This window comes from Protopterus annectens, chromosome 4.part0, assembly GCF_019279795.1.
Source record: "Protopterus annectens isolate FY-2018-M chromosome 4.part0, PAN1.0, whole genome shotgun sequence".
Taxonomy (NCBI): Eukaryota; Metazoa; Chordata; order Ceratodontiformes; family Protopteridae; genus Protopterus; species Protopterus annectens.
Window position 1 is genome coordinate 1,480,729,265 of NC_056733.1, and position 7,733 is coordinate 1,480,736,997.

Consider the following 7,733-nt stretch of genomic DNA (forward strand, 5'->3'; position numbering starts at 1 on the left):
CAAACTCTACACCACAAGTGTACACAGATGGGGAAATTGTACCTGACAAAACTAACAAAATTATAGGGGCTGCTGTTGCTCTCATACATCAATATGTGGAAGAGGCTGAGGGTGGTGAGGATGAGAATGCTGATGACCAACCCACAGTGAGGAGAAGGAGAAGAGTTTACAGACCCAGAGTAACCTACCAGGGGCTACATGAGCTGGACATAGCGGAGTGCTATAGGGTGGACAGGGACATCCTACAGCAAATTGTTGAGCTGTGCCGGCCATGCCTCACACACAGAACCAACAGAGGGGAACCCATCCCAATGAATACCAAAGTATCTGTAGGCTTAAGAATACTAGCCACCGGTACCTTCCAAAGGCCAACTAGGGATATCATGGGGCTCTCACAGGCATCAACATCCAGGGTACTCCACCATTTCCTGGATGCCATGTCAGCACATATATTTCCTCAACACCCGTGAGGCGTTGACCAGCAATGTGCGCCTCTTCCACCAAATAGTAGAATACACTGAGGTAGTGGGTGCTATAGACTGCACGCACATACACATCAAACCACCACCCGGTGAGCAGGGAAGGGTTTACATAAACCACAAGGGCTTCCCCTCCATCAACTGCCAGGTTGTGTGCAACGCCCAGGGCATTATCTTGAATGTGTGTGCTGGCAGCCCTGGAAGCTATCACAACTCCTACATCTGGCATATGACACAGCTGTGCCAGAGATTTGCCAGTGGGGACATCCCATATGGCCACCTAGTGGGGGATGCTGGTTGCGCACTGGAGCCATGGCTGATGACACCCATCAGACATGCACACACACCCGAACAAGAACTCCATAATGAGGTACACACACAAACCAGAATCATAATAGAGCATGTGTTAAGGATGCTCAAGTCACGGTTCCGGTGTTTGGACATATCCAGTGGAGCCTTGCAGCACTCTCCAGCTACATGTACACACATTTTCATTGCATGTGCCATGCTACACAATATGATTCTGCAGAAACAGCTGCAGCAGGAACAGCACGGGGAAGGACCACACAGCTCCCTACCATTGCCAAGGCCAGCACAGGCACAGAGTGACTCAGAGGAGGAACAACTGGATGCTGCTCATGTAGGCAGAAGGAGGCATGTCCAGTATGCCCAGGCTTTGGCAAAGAGGCAACACATAGCACATACACTGATACGGTAGGGACCCAGGGAATGATACCTCTCTCTGACTCGCACATACAGTAAAAGGGATGCCAAACATGACACTATCTCTGTTTTACCATGTATAGGGAGTGTACTATGTGCATCCGACATAGTCAACCCTCCAGCATCATCCTCAGTACTGGCACAGACACAAGGTAATTCACTATTCCTATCAATTGCTGAATGGAGTAGTATGTTCTGCTAGTTGTATCTATAGTATGGATGTGAGCATGCAAGGGAAATGGGTGGTTAAATGGGATGGCAGCAGATAGTGGACACCTATATGGGCAGCATGAAATCCATAACAAATACTGGTGTCAACAAAGTAGGCAGTACCAGATAAGGTGACAAATCCCACTGCAGTACATGTGGTGGCCCAAATGTTTGTCCATAGGACACACACATGCATGTCATTGAGGCTCACATACCCAACAACAGCCTCAGCCTGCAGGACAGGTGTAGCTGACCATAAAGAAAGGCTGTGCTAAGGCCTCCAATGGATGGCAATGGAGAAAAGCCCCCCCTCCAGACCAACACAGACAGACAACAACAGATTGGCAGTTGTATGTTAGTTCTGAATGGTAAGAAGTCTGAAACTGAAATATATGTCAATAAAACCTAAGATCTGTACTCTACTGATACGCCTCTAGTCTGCATAATTGATCAGAATACAAACCGAAATGGAAGCCAACAGAGTTCCTGAAATACCAGTACAGTCATAGCAAATGTTTACAGTTGTCAGGTGTGCCCACCCCCCACAATCTTATGTAGAAATGCAGTAACATGTACGTGTGGGTTTAATAACAGTGGAGCACAGATTACCTGAGCTGGCCCAGTTTACAGGATGGATTGTTGCATGTGTCTATGTGTTTGGTTGTTGTGTGTTCTATATTGTGTGGAAGTGGTCAGCATATAGGCATGGAGGGTTGTGTCCTGGTGGCCTATGGCCACTACTTCTGATGACATGGCCATGTTCTGACAACTGCAGTGCCAACCACAGTGCATCCCAGCAAGACCCAATTCAGCAGTCATCCATACTCACTGTTCAGATGTCAATATCTGTCACCTTCTAAAAGATGGACATGCCATAAATGTGGGCCCAGACATACACACAGTACACAGGTGGAAGTACCCTAGGCAGAGTACATAAAGTTTAACTATCAGCTGCACACACCTTTGGAATTTTACATACAGGTTAGCAGCACATTCATTGTCTGTGTAGTATGGAATATTGATGTAGTCTGGCCAATCACTGCTAGACCACAAAAGGCACAGTTATGAAGTAATGAGAGACTGCCTATGTCCCCACACAAGGCAGCATAAGGGGAATGTCCCAGGTATATCTGTGAGTCAGCTGCAAGAAGCTTCCATATCACACATGCACTCAGCTCACCCCACCATCAGCCACAGGTTTATCACGTCATATTCCTGCTGCTGGGAATGAGTACAGTATGATCCCCACTTCTGTATGGGAATACCCAAAGAATGCAGCATGCTGAAGAGGTGTCCCATACAGTTATGCCCCTAGCTGTAAGCAACACCCTGCCAGCATCCAGAACAATGGATTAATATGGACAGGAAGTATTGCCATTAACACCTCGCACACTTACCCTGCCAGGGGAATCCAGTGGCTCACAGCCTGGGACTGTAGGAGTGACAGAATGTACTAGCCTGCTACAGATGGCCTGCATCACTACCAAATGCCCTGCAATCCTCTGTCAAAGGTCTGTGCCTCACCCATACTGCCATTGTATGTTATATCATGGGGTCCCAACTAACAACATAACACAGTCCACAGAGCAGAAATGCAATGCCATGTTGACAAATCCCAGTAGCATGCCCACCATATCCTTTTGCATGAACTGTGGACCAACCCCTAAATACCACTGGAATGAAGGGAAAACTATAGGGATACTTCTCAGATATTACTCGCATAATGTTAGGAAGAGGATAGAATAAGAGAGTGGGGGTGTAGAAGCATGGACACCATGGAATGTGTGAAGTCTGAAACTCTAATGTGTGCCCATACTACCCCTGCCTGAAAACCCAGTAATGGGTGGCTACAAACCTGCTTGTAAACCACAGTGTGAAGGGGAACTGACCAGATATATGAGACCTGCCTCTGGGTAACCTGTGTGAATCTGTACAGCTGAGGGGTATGGCCACAGCAGGATATGGCCATTCTGTTATGTCAATAGCTGTACAAGCAGAGGATCCTCAGCCAATACAGTACAAAGGTGCTGGACCATTTACACAGATCCATCAGCAAGTGTCTGCAGCTACCCGTCTAGAATGGCATGAGTGTGTAAGAATATGTAGGCCACAGATCACAATAAAGGACACAGCTTCATTCATCTTGTATTTCCCAGGAAATAACTGTGAGCAAGCAAGTATATCTGTCAGTAGTTGATGACATAATACATCACAGTGTAAAATAGTACATATGTCTGAATATCTCTGCTAACACCAACCATGTAACACAAGCAGCACAGACACAATAGTTACAGTATCCATCTATCTTTTGGCCAATGTGACTCCATATTGTCAACCTATCTACAGATATCCTGCAGAAACATGTTGCTAGCTGTAGGTGTAGAACACCAAATCCTGGACTGGTGTACAACCTACCTGGAATGGATTCACACACTCAATACAGAAGGTCATACTGGGTATGCTCCTACACTTAGAGAAATGAAGCCCATGTCTGACAACAACAGTGGACTATACATATCAGTCAGTCGCAGATGTATGTGCACACACACCACATTGCACACCATTCATGCTTTGCACACATATTGGATAGGAATACTCACACATATCCAAGGCCAACACTCTATAATAGGTCAAACATACACACACAGAGAAGTGGGGAAGAGAAAGACAGACAGTGACAGAGAGATTTCCATCATGAGGCATGTCCTACCCATCACACATCCAATTGGCCAATATCACATGGTGTGTGTGTGTGTGTGTGTGTGTGTGTGTGTGTGTGTGTGTGTGTGTGTGTGTGTGTGTGTGTGTGTGGAGATTGAAGATTTTGAGGCCATTCACAGTCTCTACACCTCCCATTGCCCTACTTTAGCCAGCCTGCTGATGTCAGTCACCTTGAAATACCCCTTTAGACAAGGACTAGCCCTGTAAGCTCCATGGTGCATGCAATAACTGTATAATTATATAGTGTAACATACTAGTTAGATAGGAGTTCTAATCCCAGACATGGCAACTGTGAAACTGTGTGTGTTTGTGTGAGATATGTCTCTGATAATACCTGATATTATGGACAGTCACACTTACTACTCTCCCTTTACTCCTCTTTTAGCAATGTGCTGATGTTAATCACATTCAAAGATACCTGTGGAGAGCTCACCAACACCTAAGATTCATGGCGTTTGCCATAAATGCAGAACAATAATGTAACAGTAACTACACAGGTATGGGTTTGAATCTCATCTGTGGCAAATGTTTGTTTGTGTACATATGTATGTGTGTACATCAAAGATTTTGGCCCCATTTACACCCAGTACACATCTCAGAGCCTGACTTTAGCAGTCCTGCAGATATCATCCACCTTAGTACCTGTTGCCAAACCTAAGCCATGTCAAATCAGTGGTGCATGTGGTAAATATGCAACATAATGGTCCTTAAAGATTGTTAGACAGAGGTTTGAACCTCACCCCTGGCAATGTAAATGTATGTTTAGGGTAAAATTATTTTTGGGGTCTCTTGCCCACTACATCACCCAGTGCCAGTATTTACAAGGGTTGGTGATGTTCCTCAACTTAGAAGTACCTTGGGACAGTATCCATCCTATAAGCTCTATGGTGCATGCGATAAATGTGGTACACTATAGTAGCAATACATAGCTAAGTAGGAGTTTGAATCTCAAGGCAAGTGTGTTTGTGTGTGTCTGTCATCAGTATTCTGTGTGGCGGTTGCTGTGATTGTATAATAACAGGATCCATTGTGGGGTGGGTTTTGCTAAATTATTATGTTGAGAACCTAGTATATGTCACAATGTCTACCTTACAAGGACAACAGATGTCAAACACCAGAGATGCTGGTATAGACAATCCATAGCCCTACATGTGATAATATGGATTGGTGAACAATATAGGCAACCCTTCTTTTACTCAGAGAAGACTCTCCACCCATGTCTCATACAAAAACATACTTGGCTAGGCAACAACCACTATACTGGTAGTTTCCTGCATATTGCCTCACAGATAGTAACCAGGGTGTGATTCCAGTGCACTATATGCCTGTTGACCCAAACAGTGTCACTGACATCAGAAAGTACTGTGATGTGTTACATCTCCTGTCTGAGTGTGTGTTATGCAGCAAGTGAAAGGACATGGCACCCTGTTCCATCCCCGCAGTAAGCAGATAAATGCTTACAGTGGCCCTTTTGCTATCTTCCCCACTGGACACCTGCAACAACTGTAGAGTCTGCAAATGTAACCCACAAAGGGAATACACATGCCCTGTATGGACAGATGCCACTAACTCCACTGAATACCTGTATCATGCTGTCAATGTAGGTGCAAGCATGACCTCAGTTCCATAGCCAGGTATCACCAAACGAGGTCAGGAATGCTACATCAGAATATAACAATCTGTCCACACAACATGCCCCAGAGACCTCAAGTACACTTCCACATGTCAAAGAACATGCATGTGAGACATGTGCACAACCCAGACACTGTCCATGTTATGGAATATAGATCACATACATGGGAAGCAGTGCACATCACTGACCTCCCACAATACTAACCCAGATGTGCGGATGGTGAATACAATACCCACCCGTGGGGACCACTCCAGGGACTGCATCCCTGAGCCACACTGGAGACCATTGTCATGTGGCCAGATGCCAAGGTATTCCCTTTGCCTAGCCTTGTACAGCCTTCAGGCCCATTCACCTACTACACACCTGTGAAGCAATGAACCTATGCATCTCAGTACTGGTAATTGTGTGTGTGTGTGTGTGTGTGTGTGTGTGTGTGTGTGTGTGTGTGTGTGTGTGTGTGTGTGTGTGGAGATTAATGATTTTGAAGCCATTCACACTCACTACACCTCCCATTGCTTTACTTTAGCATGCCTTCTGATGTCATTCACCTTGAAATAACCCTTTGGCCATATTTCAACCATATAAGCACTGTGGCACTGGTGATAACTGCATAATACTGCATAGCATACTAGTTAGGTAGGAGTTCTAATCCTGATCCTGCTAACTGTGATAATGTGTGTGTTTCCCTGAAAGAGTGTGTATGTATGTCTTCATTAACACCTGATTTTGTGGACATTCACACTTACTACACTTCCCTTACCCCTCCTTTAGCACTGTTGCTGATGTTACTCACCTTCAAAGATACCTTTGGACAACTCTCCAACATGCAAGCTTTGTGGCACTTGCAATAACTGCATAACACTGTAATAGCAATACACAATCAGGTAGGGGTATGAAACTCAATACTGGTAAGTGTGCATTTGTGTGTGTTTTATCATTATCCCGTGTGGGTGTTGGGGTGATTGTGTAATGACAGGATCCATTACAGTGTGGGTTTTGGTACAACATTATATTGAGGACCTATATGTCCCCATTGTCCACATTATAAGGACAACAGTTTTCAACAATGTAGAGGTTGTTGTAGACAATCCTCAGCCATAAATGTGTACAGCCATGTGCAAATACTATGTGACAGTATGGATGAGTAAACAATATAGGTAACTGTTATAATCCCCAGATAGCAGTCTCCACCCATGGATCATGCACAAACACGCTTGGCTCTTACTCTCTTACTCTCTTCCTTTCTTTTTGTCTCTGTCTCTCTCTCTTTCTCTCCCTCTCTGGTGGATGCAGAAAAGTACATCTGTTTTGCATAGGCAGCAGCTTGAGTTTTGTAAGTAATGCTCATGATCAGCTGATGACCTGCACAAGAATTGCAGCCCCCCACTTTCTAATTCCATGTGAAACAGCTGTGGTATCATTCCTATAGCCAATCGCATGGAAACACACTCCTATAACTAAGCACTTCATGTAGGTGTTGGCCCTTTTCCTTCACTGTGAGCAGGACTTTATGTGGGTGTTTGACAAACAGCATCACAGAGGGTAGTTGGAAATACCTCTTACAACATACACTGTGGAGACAGGCCAACAAACAGGAGAGGAATGTTCCAGACATGAGGACAGAATGTAAGTATTGCTGTTCTACATTTGAAGTAATGGTTTAACAGGGTTTGTGTGGATATGGCTGTTCTACATGATTTAAAGTCTGGCATGACAGTGTTATGTGGTTGAGGAAACTCTCACCTGTAGGGCTATCTGCAGACTGGCCAGAGTTTAGATTCTTACATGTGGTATGTTACTCACATATTTCCTATCTTTAGAAATGCAGTAGCATAGTCTGAGGATTGCAGTCAATACATGGTGACATCCATGTGAGTTACTCACTTCATATCCCTCAGAAGACATATGTCACAACAAACCCTGTTACACCAGTAAATGTATGAGTTTATCACAGCAACACGTCAATA